Below are 19,041 nucleotides of genomic sequence, written 5' to 3'. Positions count from 1 at the left end.
AATTGTTATTGAGACTGGAATCTTACACATCATGGCTAACTTACCAGAAGGGTCAAAGAAGGTTGTTATGCCACTGAGGTTTTCTATAAGTTTTTCCAAAACCTTCTTTTTACCCTCATCTTTGTTCTGTAGCACTTTTTTTCGTTGACCATTTGAGGGAGGCCTTTCACCTACTAAGGAGTTTTGAGCCATGTTTTATAATTTCTACAGATAAATTTACAGCAAGGGATCCACAATGTGAATGAGATAAACAAGAAGTTTGATTATAAGAACCGTCTCGACAAGAAAGACTTGGTGAGTGTTGTGCCCACATGATCCATCTCTTTTTAGTTGGCACCCACATCATGTTCAGTTGCACATGATACATCTGTTAGTTGGCAAATACTTGTTGCAACCTGTTTTTAACTTGACCAAGTCATTTACTATTTTTCTTAGCTACAGCCTGTATTTGTGTCTGAAATTGTTCACGCTTGCAGGTCATGCTGCCAGTGCTCGAGTGCGCTGATGTAACCGATAAGGACGGAGGGAGGCATTATTGGGTCTTCAGTGTCAACTTGAGGGACGGACGCTTCGAAGTTCTTGATTCAAGCAGGAAGTTGGACAACATTGAGCTGATGAACACTGCCTCTACCATCGCGGGGGCAGTACGCTAGCTATGGAGGAAGCATTACCCAAAGTTCAGCATCACGCATTTCCAGATTATTGACATTGACGTAACAAAGCAGCTCGGCATGTAAGACATTAAGAATGGCATTCTTCTCAATTTCTCACCATCAACTTGTAGTTTTTACAATTTTTCTACTTGTGCAATCTTTAGTTTTTCAAGACACGGAACTAGTCTGCAATCTGTTTATCATTTTTATGAGATTCTAATGGATTATCTAGCCAGTTACAGAGTGGCACATAAGTAGTTGCACACTGACACATAAGCAGTTGCACAGTAGAACATAAGCAGTTGCACAGAGTGCATTATCTTTATTGGTTTTAATTTTATGTGACAATTTTTTTTGCCCATCGCAGTAATGAGTGTGGGTTGTTCGCACTGCTTAACGCCACCGAGTGGAATGGTAGCCAACTGCCCAACTTCGACCCCAAGGAAGTACTTAACATCAGGAAGAAGCTGGCATATGACTGGGTTACCAGCGTGCACAACACCGCCCCATGGAGGAAGTTGCTGAGATACGACAAGGACTAGGTCAGTACTATTTTCTTTTTTCCTGCTCCATGGAGGAAGTTGCTGGTTTGCACATTTTTTAAGCAGATTTTGTAGTTGCACACTACTAGTAATTCCGTTTGTAACTCAATATCATCACTTTTTTTGATACATTAGGAGGACTGGACATACAATTGTTCAACAACTAAATATTTTAACCAGTTGCCAACAAAGGCACAAATAGCAACTTTTTTTACACAGTGCATGAACTAATTCAAGGAGCATAAATTAGATAAAGAGGAATCATAGATGCTGAATGTGTCCACTTGGTCCCAACATTGCTAAAAAAACATCATTCTTTTCCTTTTATGTTCCAAAGTTACAAATGAGGAAATAGAATCACAGGAGCCTGAGTGGACACACACCAGCAGTGTGCTCTGTAGATTGGCAATGGCTGCATTTGTTTTTCTTCTTTGGGTGTAGCTCCAGCGCCGATTTGTACCGTCGACTCTTTGCCCTACCCTTTGTAGTAGACCTGGGAGGATCCCTGGGCACAAAATCATCAGAAGCTTGTGCAAGGGATGCAGCCTCCAACAGGGCAGTAGGACCATCACGATCACCTGTGTAATAATCATATAAAAAGTTTAGTATTTTTGTTATTGTGCAACCAGCACTAATGTTCTGTGCAACCACACAGCACATTTTTGTGCAACTAACTGGTTCCTGTGTGCAAGTTAAGTTGAAAAAAACACCTGTAGTAGCACGGCCCATCATGGTACTTGGATTGTAATCGCCTATGGGCAGAACATGAAAAACAAGTTAGATTTTTAGGTTGATCCTTAAACTAACACAGCGCACGCAACTAGGCAGCATGTTCTGTTCAACTGGGCACTATGATATGTGCAACTAAAGTCACACACCTTAGTTTTTGTTTGGAGTCGGTGAAGGTACTTACCTGGGTGATGAGCCCCCTGAGTCCTACCTGTAGGTCCATTGGGAGTAGCACGCAGGGCACTGCTAGTTGGGCCTGGCGGGGGAGGAGGTCTTTGAGGGTTGGCATCACTTATAGGCAGAACACGACAAACAAATTAGTTGTGTTTATCTTTTGATGCTCGAACAAACACAGCATGCGTAACTAGGTAGCCTGTTCGGTGCAACTGAGCACCATGATGTGTGCAACTGGAGTTACAGACCTAGTTTAATGAGGAGTTGGTGGCAGGTAATTACCTGGACGATGAGCCCCCTGAGTGCTGCCTGTAGGGCCATTGGGAGAAGCACGCGGGGGAGGAGGTGGCGGAGGATGCCGTGTACAGCCAGGAGGGGGAGGAGGTCCTTGAGGGTTGACATCACCTATATCTAGAACAGGAAAAATAAGTTAGTTGTGTTATATTTGATGCTTGAACTAACACAGCGTGTGCAACTAGGCAACATGTTCTGTCCAACTGACTACCATGGTGTGTGCAACTGGGCACAAGGATGTGTGCAACTGAAGTTACACAGCTAGTTAGATCAGGAGTTGGCCCCCTGATTGCTGCCTGGAGGTGGAGGAGGTCCTCGAGGGTTGCCATCATCTGATGGCCTCGTGGCAGCAGTTGGTTTTTTCTTTTTCTTGGACTTGTTCAGGTGGCCGATCTCGGTACGTGCTGCACGCATATGCTTGTATACAATAGCTTGTGCTGGATCAGAACCACTCGCAAACTTTGCTAGTTTGTTCACCTCCCTTATCTACTTCTTTGATTGAGGAGGCATTTCATCTGGTTGCTCATAACCAGTCCCTGGCACACTAGGTACAGCAGTAGGTGTCCACTGTCTTAGCAGGTACCTTACCGGTATGACATCGACTCCAATATGGGTGAACACCTTAAGGATGTGGCAACAGAGGATGCCGTCCTTGTCCATTTTACAGCACTCACACAAATAGAAACCCTCCTCCACCCTTGTCTGCACCAAGTAGTTTCGAGAACCATATTTGGCAACAAATTCCTGGTTCGGCCTGAGCTCAAATATATCAGCACCAACTTGGAATGCATTATAACGTCCAATCAGCTCAAACTCTTCTCTGAACTTGCGGTAAAGGTCCCTAGTATAGGTTTTGTAAGCTTGCTTCTCTATTGGGAAGTTGGACCACAACTCAATCTCAAGGTGTTCTATCCTGTAATCATTGCAGCCTTCCTTGGCAAGGATATGGTTCTGGATTTTTTCATATTGCTTGACGAAGTTCAGCATTGAGTTGTGTGGGTTCACATATCTTTTCAGGACGGCGTTGAACCCCTCACTACGCTGTGTAGACTGGAGGAAGGGAAAGAACCTGTGTTTGAAGTAGCACGGCACCCAAGTTGACCTGTATTCGTACAACTTCTCAAAGTGCGTGTGTGTCATGGCCTCGTACTTCATCATTAACCCAGCCCAATTCTGCTCAAACTCGTCTATAGTGAAGCTGAAGTCAACACACTTGTTGAAATCATCAGAGAGTCCTGGATTCCGGCACAACAGCCAACCAACTTTTTCCTGAGCCTTTTTCATGATGTGCCATCGACAACAGCGGTGCACGGTGGTTGGAAAGATGCTCTGTATTGACTGCCTCATCGCACCATCCTGATCGGTGATGAAGTTGTCAGGAGGTTTGCCATCCATAGCCTTTAGGAATGCTCCAAAGACCCAATCAAAGCTCGATGCCAACTCCTGCCTCACAAACACGCAACCCAGCATGAAAGATTGGCCATGTCGGTTTATTCCTATGAAGGGCGCGAACGACATATTGTACATGTTGGTCATGTAGGTGGTGTCAAATGATATGCAATCGTGGTACGCCTCTGCATAAGCTTTTCGAGCTAAGCCATACACCCAAAATATGTTGAAAACTCTGTCCTCTTCATCATATTTCACCTTATAGAAGAAGTCTGGATCGATTTTTTGTATATCCTTGAAGTGCGCAATTGTCTCAATCAGATCACCCTCCTTTGTGTCATCTCTACGGAAACTTGTACAAAGATTTGTTATTGCCTTTGGTCCGAATGACACCATCATCTCAGATCCATAGATCTCTGCCATTACATGCACCATTCGTCCTGCATAATACAAAAGGAATACAAAAACAAACACTATATCCTTTTTTTAGTTGCACGAATGTGCACATCCAGCTGCACAGTAATAGGACATGTGTTGACACAGAAGATAATCGCAGGAAATGGGCACCTAGCTACACCTTTTTAAAAACACTTTGCAGTTTTTGCATACAGGACATTGTGTAGTTGCATAGTAAAGACAATGTAGTTGCACAACAAGCACCAAAAGTGATATACAAACATCATGGGAAGTTGGATAGCAGTTGCACAGTTAAGCCATTTCAGTTGCACAGTAGTACCATAACAGTTGCACACTGGACTGCCTAGAGGGAAACTTAATTCTTTAAGGGATATAGAAAAACACCTGTGACGCCCGGATAATTAAGCTACAGTAACTTTCTACTAATGATGCCATGCCACCTCGATTACAGTTGCTAATCTTGCGTTAGTTCAGAACCGATGCAAATTCAACTTTAAATTAAAGTCAACCGATAAAGTTTTCAAACATTAAAACTAAAATGTTCTAGAGGTGGAAAATAATCCATAGTAAATATTGGAGGAGAAACCACATTTTTATAATGTGTTTGCATGTTCCAAAATTAATAAAACATTGATTTTAAGTGTTTAGTTAAATGCCTTTTTATTATTTTGAAACACTAAACTATTCTATTTAGTAATCAAACTTGTTATTGCAGAGGCTTATATTACAACACTAATTTAGGTGCCAATTGTGTATTTTACAAAAAAAAATGAATTGAACAATAAATAAAATAGATAAGAAAATAAGTAAAACAGGAAGCAAAAACTAAAATAAAAATAAAGGCCACCCCCTCTCACTCATGGGCCTCAGCCCACCAGGCCACCACCTAGGACGGCCCCACAGCCCAGCTCGCTCCGCTCTTAACCCCCACTACCTCGAACCCTAACCCAAGTGCGCCCACTCCCCCCCCCCACGTCGCTCGATCCCCACCCTCTCCCTCCAGCGCCGCCAGGGGAGAGCCCCACGCACGAACCCCCACTCTCCCTCTCTCCCGATCCCGATTGGATCGGGCACCCAACGCCGCCGCCGCTGCCCAGTGCCTCCGGCCACCCCCCTCGCCGGCGCCCGCCTCCCCATCTTCCCCGCATGGCGCCCGCCCCACCTCGACCCGAGCTAGATCGGATCGATCCCGCTGCTTGATGCCCGACGCCGCCCCGCTGCTCGACGTCGGAGCCTCCTCGCCGGACCGTCCTCGCCTTCCTCCTCAGCGGCCTCCACCGAACCTCGTCGTCCCTGCCGCCATCGACCACGCCGGCGCCGCCCCGTCCACGATCTCCTCACCGGCCGACCCCGAGCCCGCGGCCTTTTCCCTACGGCCCTCGTGAGCTTCCCCTCTCCTCCCCTTTCCCCCGTGCTGCTGCTCCCACCGGCCACGATCCGCACGCGCGCCTTGCTCACCCCGCATCGCCTCACACGCGCGGTGGCCGCGTCCGGCTGCGCCTGTCGCCGCCGCTGCTTCGCTCTACTGCTGCTGGTGCCGTTGCTTGCTGCCGCCCTTCTCGACCCCGCTCGCCACCGCTGCGAGTCCTGCTGGCCTCAACCGCCTGCAACGCGCGCCGCCCTGTGGTGGCCTCGCCACTGCCGCCTCAGGCGGGCGGCCTCGCCGTGCCCATGGTCGCCCCCCTTTCGATCTGGGCGAATGCCCAATCGGGCTGGGCGCCCGTGCCCGTAACCCGCACGCCCTTCGCCCTTCGCCCGACCCACAAGGCCCCTATGCCTATGACAGATGGGGCCCATGCCCAAAAATAAAACATAAAAAGAAATTAAATAAATAAATATTGTTAAATTAATTAATTGATTATTAGCTAGTAAGTTAACTAGTTAGATTAATTAACCTGCATAATAACCAAATCAACCAGATTAGTTAATCAAGTGCTGTTTAGTAAAACATGTATCAATGACACATGGGTCCATTGACCAGTCAAACCGCTGACTAGGATAACCCAGTCAATGACATTTGGGTCCCACGGGCCCCCTTTGACCAGTCAACGGTCCAGTCAAACGCTGACTGGACATTTGACCAGGGCCCCACCTGTCAGCCCCTTAGACACAATCTGGGTACACTTCCTGTGTACCCATAGAATTTAAATACAAATTTAATTTCGAATTAAATTAAATCCTGAATCTAGAAAATGATTAAATCTTTATAAATTAATATAAAATAATCCGTAACTCAGATGAAAATACTTTGTACATGAAAGTTGCTCAGAACGACGAGACGAATTCGGATACGCAGCCCGTTCGTCCGCCACGCGTCCCTAGCATAGTGAACCTGCAACATTTCACCTCCGGTTCATCTGTCCGAAAACGCGAAACACCGGGGATACTTTCCCGGATGTTATCCCCCTTCACCGGTATCACCTAATACCGCGTTAGGGCACCCCTAGCACCGTTACTTGTCTTGTCATGTATCGTTATGCATCTGTTTGCATTATATTCATTGTTTCTTCCCCCCTCTTCTTCCGCTAGACACCGAGACCGACGCCGCTGCTACCCAGTACGACTACGGTGTTGACGACCCCTCTCTCTTGCCAGAGCAACCAAGCAAGCCCCCCCTTGATCACCAGATATCGCCTACTCTCCTCTATACTGCTTGCATTAGAGTAGTGTAGCATGTTACTGCTTTCCGTTATTCCTATCCTGATGCATAGCCTGTCCTTGCTACTACTGTTGTTACCATTACCTGCTATCCTACTGCTTAGTATAGGATGCTAGTGTTCCATCAGTGGCCCTACACTCTTGTCTGTCTGCCATGCTATACTACTGGGCCGTGATCACTTCGGGAGGTGATCACGGGCATATACAATATACTTTACACAGTTACCTTACCTGTGATACTGTTCGGAGATGGGGGCTGAAGGGGCAGAGCGACAGGGCAGGTTGAGACCACCTAGGAGAGAGGTGGGCCTGGCCCTGGTCGGCGTTCGCGGATACTTAACACGCTTAACGAGATCTGGGTTTTTGATCTGAGTCTGGCCATTTGGTCTATATGCACTAACCATCTATGCCGGAGTAGTTATGGGTATCCCGGCGTTGTGGTATCAGCCGAAGCCTTCGTGACGTCGGCGACTGAGCGGCGCGCGCCGGGTTGGAACGTAAGCCTGCTCTTGTATTAAGGGGGCTAGTTCTGCTCCCGGCCGCGTTCGCAACGTGCAGGTGTGCTAAGGGCGATGGGCCCAGACCCCTGTGCGCTTAGGTTTAGACTGGTGTGCTGGCCTCTCTGTTGTGCCTAGGTGGGGCTGCGACGTGTTGATCTTCCGAGGCCGGGCATGACCCAGGAAAGTGTGTCCGGCCAAATGGGATCAAGCGTGTTGGGGTATGTGGTGCACCCCTGCAGGGAAGTTAATCTATTCGAATAGCCGTGATCTTCGGTAACAGGACGACTTGGAGTTGTACCTTGACCTTATGACAACTAGAACCGGATACTTAATAAAACACACCCTTCCAAGTGCCAGATACAACCGGTGATCGCTCTCTCACAGGGCGACGAGGGGAGGATCATCGGTTAGGATTATGCTATACGATGCTACTTGGAGGTCTTCAGTCTACTCTCTTCTACTTGCTGCAAGACGGAGGCTGCCAGAAGCGTAGTCTTCGAAAGGATTAGTTATCCCCCTCTTATTCTGGCATTCTGCAGTTTAGTCCACATATGATACCCTTATTCCATTTGATACCCATGCATATGTAGTGTAGCTCTTTGCTCGCGAGTACTTTGGATGAGTACTCACGGTTGCTTTCTCCCTCTTTTCCCCCTATCCCTTCTATCTGGTTGTCGCAACCAGATGTTGGAGCCCAGGAGCCAAACGCCACCTTTCGACGATGACTCCTACTACACTAGAGGTGCCTACTACTACATGCAGCCCGCTGACGACGACCAGGAGTAGTTTAGGAGGATCCCAGGCAGGAGGCCTGCGCCTCTTTTGATCTGTATCCCAGTTTGTGCTAGCCTTCTTAAGGCAAACTTGTTTAACTTATGTCTGTACTCAGATATTGTTGCTTCCGCTGACTCGTCTATGATCGAGCTCTTGTATTCGAGCCCTCGAGGCCCCTGGCTTGTAATATGATGCTTGTATGACTTATTTTATTTGTAGAGTTGTGTTGTGATATCTTCCCGTGAGTCCCTGATCTTGATCGTACACGTTTGCGTGTATGATTAGTGTACGATTAAATCGGGGGCGTCACAAGTTGGTATCAGAGCCGACTGCCTATAGGAATCCCCCTTCCACACTCCTTGGCCGAAGTTGAGTCTAGTCGATGAAAAATGTTTTACTAACATGGCTGTGCGGCCCATGGGCCCACGTCGCCATTGGGTGGTAGTAGGATCTTTGTTTCCCGACCTATACTCTGGGACTCTGACATCTCTCCTATTCGGGTTAAATGAATTTTTCTAAAATCTAACATTAGGATCTCGTTATCACTTCTCCCGGAGAGCCCTTCATTACAGATGATCGACTGCTTTAACAGAAGATTCTGATAATACTCTATGATGTTCTCCTGAAACTTTGTGCCATTGCTTTTGCAATTCCCTACCATCGAAAAATCCCTATGGATAAATATTTACACCTGTCGTTCTTACTTTTATTCCCAGTCGATCTTGTTATTATAAGATACCCCGAGAATACTTTGTGCCTACTGCCTTGCAGTTCTTTGCCACATGCATACCACTACGGATAATTACTCGCATTTATCAAGTATCCGCTCATCCCCGGATATTCATGCAGTTCACAAAATTCTTCGAAATACCATTCGGTCTTCCGAAAATCCTGAGCAACCTATTGCTCCTGAAATTCTTGCTTGCTTGCATTATGGTTAATCCCATAAGTATAGTAATCTTATTGGCAACCTTTGTCAATATCATTTTGAGTCCATTGACTCAATATGTTGCGAATTCTCGCAATCCTCACTCAGATCGTAGAATTCATCCTTCTAGCTCAGATGTCATTTAAAATGCGAGCTGGTCCTCGGCCAATCAGATTGCCATCGATTGTACCCCTAAGTCTATTCAACTTGTCCGTCCTTGATCAGAGCGTTTGCTCCTGATCCCTTGATTTAAAAATCATAATTCCTTTGTTATTTAAACGTTGAATTATTCAGATGTTCTGTAAAACGATGCATTTGCATTCTTTCTTCCTCTGATTGGGTATCGATACTCACATCAGCTCCATTGTGGATCACCATATCCACTATTGGATTATTATCCGACAATGTCCTTCATAATTAATCACCTTGTGAGTTCTTTCTCCGATACATAATGCCTTTGGTAATTTGTATCCTCTCCTTTTGCCAACCATGCTCTGCTTTCGAGCTGGTAATATTTACTCTCAAAGCTTGTGGTATATGTTTCCACGATACCCTGACGGGTTGAGCCTATGCCTTCCTTAATTTGTGTGACCTCGAAATTTATGCGGGTTATACCCTGCTGACGCTTCGTCAGATAACTTTTCAACACTACAACTTCTTCGAAAGTGAGAAGTGAATGAAAGGTTATGCATGGGAGAAGTGGGAGTCGATCTTGAACTTTGTGTTCATGCCCATGGACACGATGTAGATCTTATTATTAAAGCTTCTCTTAAATTAATTACTCCCTTGGTATAAGTTCATATTATATCTGGGATCTGGCCTTTTTCAATCGTGGTTCCGACCATGTTCTCCTTTAAATAACATTTCTCGTGCAAGTTTAAGCACTTGTCTTCTACAGGGTAATACCCCAGTCCAACCTCTACTTTGATTTGTCGTCGAGTATTACCCCCTGGTATCTCAAGATTATCACGGAACTGCATAACTTCTTGTGAGTTCTTCATCAAGTGCTACATTCTCATTGATTCCAATTTTTCATGGGCTCTAAGTTATTAAACACTCAAAGACACCGATAACTGAACCGAGTCCACACTACGGTTCAACAACTCTTAGTAATCTTCTTTAAGTACGAGTTTGAACTCAATCGCGTCATTCCGAGCCTACTCGGCTATATCATTATCGTGCCAAATTTTAACTGTGCTACCTGGTCCTTCTTTCCGGAGCACAATTTCGACGATGGGCTAAGCTTACGTCGATCTTCCTTGTCTTATCGTTTCACCTCAAACAACAAACTTGATTTCAAGTTTGTGTCGTACCCATGGTTCCAATAACCTTTCGCTTCATCATTCGTTTGACTTGATGTCATCGCCGACCGATTACATCTCCATGAAACCTCTCGACAGAAATTGTCATGATCATCATCAACATTTCGAGCTCCTCAAGGATATCAATTGAATTCCTGAAGAGAAATACCATCCTTGCCCTCGATGATTTGTGTTATCATCGACCACTCGATTGCCTTCCGTTCAACACAAACTTGTTCGTGTTTTGTGTTATACCTTGAGATCCTTGCTATCCAGCATTTGTTCTCCTTTACCTTGGAGTATTGCCATCTTTTATGTCAAGAATGTTGTGAGAATTTTACCACCTCGTAAGAATTCTTGGTATCGTGATACTTCTCACCATCACCATTCTTTCTTGGTCCTCGTGTTGATTCCAACTGGGGTACCAACAAGTGAACGGTGTTGTTTGGATTCTGCACTTCTAGCAACCCTATTGGTTTGAAGTTAATGGTCGGCCGTTCGTTCTTAGAATATTGATTATTGAATCACCATTCTGACGTTGGTCGTGCAACCCAACCCATATTTTGGGCGCACCTTTCAACCAATGTTTAATTGTGTATGTTTTCCTCGAGCATACTTCTTTATATTATTTGATCTGACAAATGCTATCTCCTTATCCACATAATTGTGGAGATGCATCCTTTTGGATACCTCGTTGAATTATTGCTGAGTCCATCAGCCACTTCCTCATCCTCCCCTTGGCTTAATGATGAACCCTTGATCGGGACTCGCTTTCATAGTTCATTTCCCAAGAGTCATATAATGTCATCTCATAACTTGTGTTGCACCTCTTCTTCTCAGGCACCCCGAGTCTGAGATATCCTAACACCAATCAGATATGAATCCTGGTCAGATATGATGGTTGGGACATATCTCCAAGAGTTATAACACTGGTCCTTATATATTGGTAAGGTGATGTCATGCCCATCACACCTGGCCGGAGGACTTGTGGTTATAGTTTCCATTTTAGTAAGGTTATCCTTTCTTCCATGAGAAAATGGTAAGACTTATTCTATAAGTTGTTCCTAATGGATCCTTTGTGTATCCATAGCCTGATCCTTACCTGATGACCATGTCAATGCTATCTCGAAGCCTATCTGTAGTACTCCGATTTTCAACCAGAACATTTGATGCCAATGCTAAATGTTTCTTGCTCAATTATCCAAACACCATTGTATGGGTAATGTCATGAAATTTCTCTCCCCTTACCTAAGGGGTTTTCTACATGATATCCTGCCACGGATATCATGCTCTGCTTGTCCTTGGGAAAGATATACCCCTGGAATATGTGTTTAAACACATTTTCATTTCCATTGTTCTGCGTAAACCTGATAATCATATTTTCCTTTCCATTGTTTGGTTTAACCTTTCTTGTGATCTATATGATCTAAGCAGTAATATTCTCCTGCTTTTGTAAACACCTCGGTGTACAATTCTGTCAGAAAGACCCTGTTACTTTTGTTGATGACATTCCGGTAACCACCGATGGACGAGAACTCTGCCTACTGGTCTGCCTCGTTCAACGAGCAGGAAAATGGTTCTCTTCGTCCCTCGCCCTTGGTACCGACATTGTTGCCGACATAACTGATAGGCTACCCTCTGACATGTCTTGCTATCATGACCGTGCAAGATGTCAACGCCCTTCCTACTCTTAACCACATGGTGGGCCCATAACCCACAGTTCCACAGGATCGAAACCTGACACTCCTGTACACCCCTGCTCCCAAAGTTATTCCTCCCGCGTGGCCTCGTATGTAATTCATGAGCCACCTTCCGATGAGATCATCAATACTGGTATTAGACACAACACTTAACTCCATTACTCTGAACCCCTTCACGCCCTGTTTCAGGCATCGAACGATTGCCTATGCACTTGAAACTTCTACTTTGCACCTTCTTACTTTGCTCTCGATAATTTTTTAAGTTTTAATTCGAGAGTTACTTTTCGCCACGTTCCCTAAGGATTATCTACCGGATAAGCAACCATGCAGAGTTCCATTCTTATGGTATACCCCCTTATTCTTTCGTAAGTACAATGGAGTTTCCAAAGAGAGGATGCCAACTTCATCATGAGAACCTGAAGCAGAGGAATGAAGACATCAAGGTTATGGATCGGCCTCTTCGAGAAGAGCAACCAAGACCGAGAACACTCGCTAGAAATTCGTAACCAGAACCTTCTCCCTTACTCCCCTCTTAAATCTCGGGACGAGATTTCTTGTAGTGGAGGAGAATTGTGACGCCCGGATAATTAAGCTACAGTAACTTTCTACTAATGATGCCACGTCACCTCGATTACTGTTGCTAATCTCGCGTTAGTTCAGAACCGATCCAAATTCAACTTTAAATTAAAGTCAACCGATAAAGTTTTCAAACATTAAAACTAAAATGTTCTAGAGGTGGAAAATAATCCATAGTAAATATTGGAGGAGAAACCACATTTTTATAATGTGTTTGCATGTTCCAAAATTAATAAAACATTGATTTAAGTGTTTAGTTAAATGCCTTTTTATTATTTTGAAATACTAAACTATTCTATTTAGTAGTCAAACTTGTTATTGCAGAGGCTTATATTACAACACTAATTTAGGTGCCAATTGTGTATTTTACAAAACAAAAATGAATTGAACAATAAATAAAATAGAGAAGAAAATAAGTAAAACAGGAAGCAAAAACTAAAATAAAAATAAAGGCCACCCCCTCTCACTCATGGGCCTCAGCCCACCAGGCCACCACCTAGGCCGGCCCCACAGCCCAGCTCGCCCCCCTAACCCCCACTACCTCGAACCCTAACCCAAGTGCGCCCACTCCCCCCCCCACGTCGCTCGATCCCCACCCTCTCCCTCCAGCGCCGCCAGGGGAGAGCCCCACGCACGAACCCCCACTCTCCCTCTCTCCTGCTCATTCTCCGATTCGCCGACGCCACACCCTCCCGCCGCCTGGAGTGCCTCGCCGCCCGGAACAATGTCGCCGCGCCTCTTCACTCGACCAAATATAATCACCTTCATTCTGACTCCCAGAAAGTCATTGTCCCCGTCTCCCCCCCCCCACGTCGCTCGATCCCCACCCTCTCCCTCCAACGCCGCCAGAGGAGAGCCCCACGCACGAACCCCCACCTCTCTCCCGATCCCGATTGGATCGGGCACCCAACGCCGCCGCCGCTGCCCAGTGCCTCCGGCCACCCCCCTCGCCGGCGCCCGCCTCCCCATCTTCCCCGCATGGCGCCCGCCCCACCTCGACCCGAGCTAGATCGGATCGATCCCGCTGCTTGATGCCCGACGCCGCCCCGCTGCTCGACGTCGGAGCCTCCTCGCCGGACCGTCCTCGCCTTCCTCCTCAGCGGCCTCCACCGAACCTCGTCGTCCCTGCCGCCATCGACCACGCCGGCGCCGCCCCGTCCACGATCTCCTCACCGGCCGACCCCGAGCCCGCGGCCTTTTCCCTACGGCCCTCGTGAGCTTCCCCTCTCCTCCCCTTTCCCCCGTGCTGCTGCTCCCACCGGCCACGATCCGCACGCGCGCCTTGCTCACCCCGCATCGCCTCACACGCGCGGTGGCCGCGTCCGGCTGCGCCTGTCGCCGCCGCTGCTTCGCTCTACTGCTGCTGGTGCCGTTGCTTGCTGCCGCCCTTCTCGACCCCGCTCGCCACCGCTGCGAGTCCTGCTGGCCTCAACCGCCTGCAACGCGCGCCGCCCTGTGGTGGCCTCGCCACTGCCGCCTCAGGCGGGCGGCCTCGCCGTGCCCATGGTCGCCCGTGCCCGTAACCCGCACGCCCTTCGCCCGACCCACAAGGCCCCTATGCCTATGACAAATGGGGCCCACGCCCAAAAATAAAACATAAAACGAAATTAAATAAATAAATATTGTTAAATTAATTAATTGATTAATTAGCTAGTAAGTTAACTAGTTAGCTTAATTAACCTGCATAATAACCAAATCAACCAGATTAGTTAATAAAGTGCTGTTTAGTAAAACATGTATCAATGACACATGGGTCCATTGACCAGTCAAACCGCTGACTAGGATAACCCAGTCAATGACATTTGGGTCCCACGGGCCCCCTTTGACCAGTCAACGGTCCAGTCAAACGCTGACTGGACATTTGACCAGGGCCCCACCTGTCAGCCCCTTAGACACAATCTGGGTACACTTCCTGTGTACCCATAGAATTTAAATACAAATTTAATTTCGAATTAAATTAAATCCTGAATCTAGAAAATGATTAAATCTTTATAAATTAATATAAAATAATCCGTAACTCAGATGAAAATACTTTGTACATGAAAGTTGCTCAGAACGACGAGACGAATTCGGATACGCAGCCCGTTCGTCCGCCACACGTCCCTAGCATAGTGAACCTGCAACATTTCACCTCCGGTTCATCTGTCCGAAAACGCGAAACACCGGGGATACTTTCCCGGATGTTATACCCCTTCACCGGTATCACCTAATACCGCGTTAGGGCACCCCTAGCACCGTTACTTGTCTTGTCATGTATCGTTATGCATCTGTTTGCATTATATTCATTATTTCTTTCCCCCTCTTCCACTAGACACCGAGACCGACGCCGCTGCTACCCAGTACGACTACGGTGTTGACGACCCCTCTCTCTTGCCAGAGCAACCAAGCAAGCCCCCCCTTGATCACCAGATATCGCCTACTCTCCTCTATACTGCTTGCATTAGAGTAGTGTAGCATGTTACTGCTTTCCGTTATTCCTATCCTGATGCATAGCCTGTCCTTGCTACTACTGTTGTTACCATTACCTGCTATCCTACTGCTTAGTATAGGATGCTAGTGTTCCATCAGTGGCCCTACACTCTTGTCCGTCTGCCATGCTATACTACTGGGTCGTGATCACTTCGGGAGGTGATCACGGGCATATACAATATACTTTACACAGTTACCTTACCTGTGATACTGTTCGGAGATGGGGGCTGAAGGGGCAGGTGGCTCCATCCCGGTAGAGGTGGGCCTGGGTTCCCGACGGCCCCCGACTGTTACTTTGAGGCGGAGCGACAGGGCAGGTTGAGACCACCTAGGAGAGAGGTGGGCCTGGCCCTGGTCGGCGTTCGCGGATACTTAACACGCATAACGAGATCTGGGTTTTTGATCTGAGTCTGGCCATTTGGTCTATACGCACTAACCATCTACGCCGGAGTAGTTATGGGTATCCCGGCGTCGTGGTATCAGCCGAAGCCTTCGTGACGTCAGCGACTGAGAGGCGCACGCCGGGTTGGAACGTAAGCCTGCTCTTGTATTAAGGGGGCTAGTTCTGCTCCCGGCCGCGTTCGCAACGTGCAGGTGTGCTAAGGGCGATGGGCCCAGACCCCTGTGCGCTTAGGTTTAGACTGGCGTGCTGGCCTCTCTGTTGTGCCTAGGTGGGGCTGCGACGTGTTGATCTTCCGAGGCCGGGCATGACCCAGGAAAGTGTGTCCGGCCAAATGGGATCAAGCGTGTTGGGGTATGTGGTGCACCCCTGCAGGGAAGTTAATCTATTCGAATAGCCGTGATCTTCGGTAACAGGACGACTTGGAGTTGTACCTTGACCTTATGACAACTAGAACCGGATACTTAATAAAACACACCCTTTCAAGTGCCAGATACAACCGGTGATCGCTCTCTCACAGGGCGACGAGGGGAGGATCATCGGTTAGGATTATGCTATGCGATGCTACTTGGAGGACTTCAGTCTACTCTCTTCTATATGCTGCAAGACGGAGGCTGCCAGAAGCGTAGTCTTCGACAGGATTAGCTATCCCCCTCTAATTCTGGCATTCTGCAGTTCAGTCCACTGATATGGCCCTTTACACATATACCCATGCATATGTAGTGTAGCTCCTTGCTTGCGAGTACTTTGGATGAGTACTCACGGTTGCTTTTCTCCCCCTTTTTCCCCTTTTCCCTTCTACCTGGTTGTCGCAACCAGATGTTGGAGCCCAGGATCCAGACGCCACCGTCGACGATGACTCCTACTACACTAGAGGTGCCTACTACTACATGCAGCCCGCTGACGACGACCAGGAGTAGTTTAGGAGGATCCCAGGCAGGAGGCATGCGCCTCTTTCGATCTGTATCCCAGTTTGTGCTAGCCTTCTTAAGGCAAACTTGTTTAACTTATGTCTGTACTCAGATATTGTTGCTTCCGCTGACTCGTCTATGATCGAGCTCTTGTATTCGAGCCCTCGAGGCCCCTGGCTTGTAATATGATGCTTGTATGACTTATTTTATTTGTAGAGTTGTGTTGTGATATCTTCCCGTGAGTCCCTGATCTTGATCGTACATGTTTGCGTGTATGATTAGTGTATGATTAAATCGGGGGCGTCACAACACCACACCTGTAGTCAAGTTGCAGTTATACAAGATGCGTAAAAACTCCTTTTCATCAGGTGAGATGCCTTGGTGGGATCTCAAATATTTGGACAATGAAGGTTTGTTCACGAGCGGATGATTGTGGTCACAAACAAAGTGTGTCACCTCCCTGTGACGCCCGAACAATTAAGCTACAGTAAACCCCTACTAATGATGCCACGTCATCACATTACTGTTGCTAATCCTCATGTTATCCAGATCACAATTCTAATTCTAATTCAAATTAAATTCCAATTTTCAAATTTCTCAAACATGCAAAATAAAATGCTCAAAGGATGGAAAATAATTCCTGGATATTTGTCATGTTGGAACCAACCTCATTTGAATTCCCAAAATGCCCTTGGAAATTTATTCAGTGGATCATCATCCAATTATCTCATCTTTTCAATTTCTAAAAATAGTTGAACACTCCCAAATGCTTTGAAACTTTTGTACCAACACAGAATATTGCGATGTATTTTTGTGCCAAGTTTTGTATTAAACAAAACTAATTTAGTAGCTCAAGTAAAATGCAAAGTAGTAAAGAGATAAATAAAACATAAAAATAAAAAGGGTAAAAGGCCTATTCTACTAGGCAGTAAGGCCCATCTAGCAAACAGGCCGGCCCAGCCACCTCACCCATCCCTCCTCACGCTACAGAGGACAGGGGAGGGCGTGGCGGCCATCCGCCGGCCATGGCCACCCCAGGCCGTGCGTGGCGGCCATCGGTCGCGCCCCTCCCCCTACAAAACCCCCGGGTCGAACCCTAGCCCTCCCCCACTCCATCTCCCTCTCCCTCTCGTTCCTCCCTCCAGATCCGCCGCATCCGAGCTGGTAGCTCGCCGCGCCACCACCGTCAGCATGCTCTGGCGCCACCCCGGGCTGTAGCAGGGCATCCAAGAGCTCCCTCTCCCTCTCCTACGTCGTCTACCCCTCCCCGTCGAGCCACACGACGCCGAATGGCCTCGTGACGCCGCCCCCAACCTCAACTTCCTCGTCGGGCTCCGGCCGCCAGTGTCGACCCGCGCCACCTCGAGCTCCTCCGGCGTCCCCGGGCCTTCTCGTCAACGTTGTGAGCACCTGCGCGAATCCCCTTACCTGCTGCTTGACCCGTTGCTCCTAGCTACTGCCACCATTGATGTCGAGCTATGTTGCCACCGCTACGCCTTGCACCATAGCTATAGCACCGCTCCACCTCAACCAAGCACGCCCACGTGGTCATGGTCTTCTGCTGGTGCTAACCATACCGCTGCCTTGCTCATTTTTGTCGTGAAACGACAAACCCCGAGCACCCCATGCTCCGTCCATGGCCTGCTGTCGCTAACCTCTGCCCCACCCCCACTTTTGCCGGCGCGTCCATGTACGCCCGCGATCACCCGGCGCTGCGTGCTGCTTGCTGTCATAGCCGCGCGCCCACGCCCTGACTCGTCGAGGCCGCGCCCTGCGCGTCACTCCAGCTGCGCCCGTCGGGGGCCTGGCCGCGCCCACCAGGGCCGCTGCTGCCCGGGGCCGCGCCCCTACTCGTCCGTGCAACTGCCTCTCCGCAGTCGCCCGCGCCCGCGAGCACCGGGGCTCGCTCATGCCCGCCTGCTGCCGCGTCCACCGCTACTTTGTTACTGATGTACTGCTGCTAGTTACTATAGTTGGTACTAGTTAGCTTTTCTAATTCTACACTAAATAGCCCTCTAAACAGCCTCTAAACTGCGGTTAAACAACTGTTAACAAGGATAAGAAAAATATGAGTAGTTAGTATACTTGACAAACTCCATTTTATCCCACTGGGCCAAATCCTTTTGGTGTGTGGTTTAATTGTTGGAAATATGCCCTAGAGGCAATAATAAATTAGTTATTATTATATTTCCTTGTTCATGATAATTGTCTTTATTCATGCTATAACTGTATTATCTGGAAATCGTAATACACGTGTGAATACATAGATCATAATATGTCCCTAGTAAGCCTCTAGTTGACTGGCTCGTTGATCAATAGATGGTTACGGTTTCCTAACCATGGACATTGGATGTCGTTGATAACGGGATCACATCATTAGGAGAATGATGTGATGGACAAGACCCAATCCTAAGCCTAGCACAAAGATCGTACAGTTCGTATGCTAAAGCTTTTCTAATGTCAAGTATCATTTCCTTAGACCATGAGATTGTGCAACTCCCGGATACCGTAGGAGTGATTTGGGTGTATCAAACGTCACAACGTAACTGGGTGACTATAAAGGTGCATTACAGGTATCTCCGAAAGTGTCTGTTGGGTTGGCACGAATCGAGACTGGGATTTGTCA

At 47.5% G+C, this 19,041-nt stretch overlaps 1 pseudogene; it reads right to left on the bottom strand.

Annotated features, from left to right (window-relative positions):
* Nucleotides 1-1,552: 1,552 nt before the first annotated feature.
* Nucleotides 1,553-19,041, bottom strand: part of LOC125516550 — a 29,344-nt pseudogene continuing 11,855 nt past the window's right edge.

This window comes from Triticum urartu, chromosome 6 (genome assembly GCF_003073215.2).
Source record: "Triticum urartu cultivar G1812 chromosome 6, Tu2.1, whole genome shotgun sequence".
In the NCBI taxonomy this organism is placed as follows: domain Eukaryota; kingdom Viridiplantae; phylum Streptophyta; class Magnoliopsida; order Poales; family Poaceae; genus Triticum; species Triticum urartu.
This window is presented reverse-complemented; position numbering and strand designations above follow the sequence as displayed.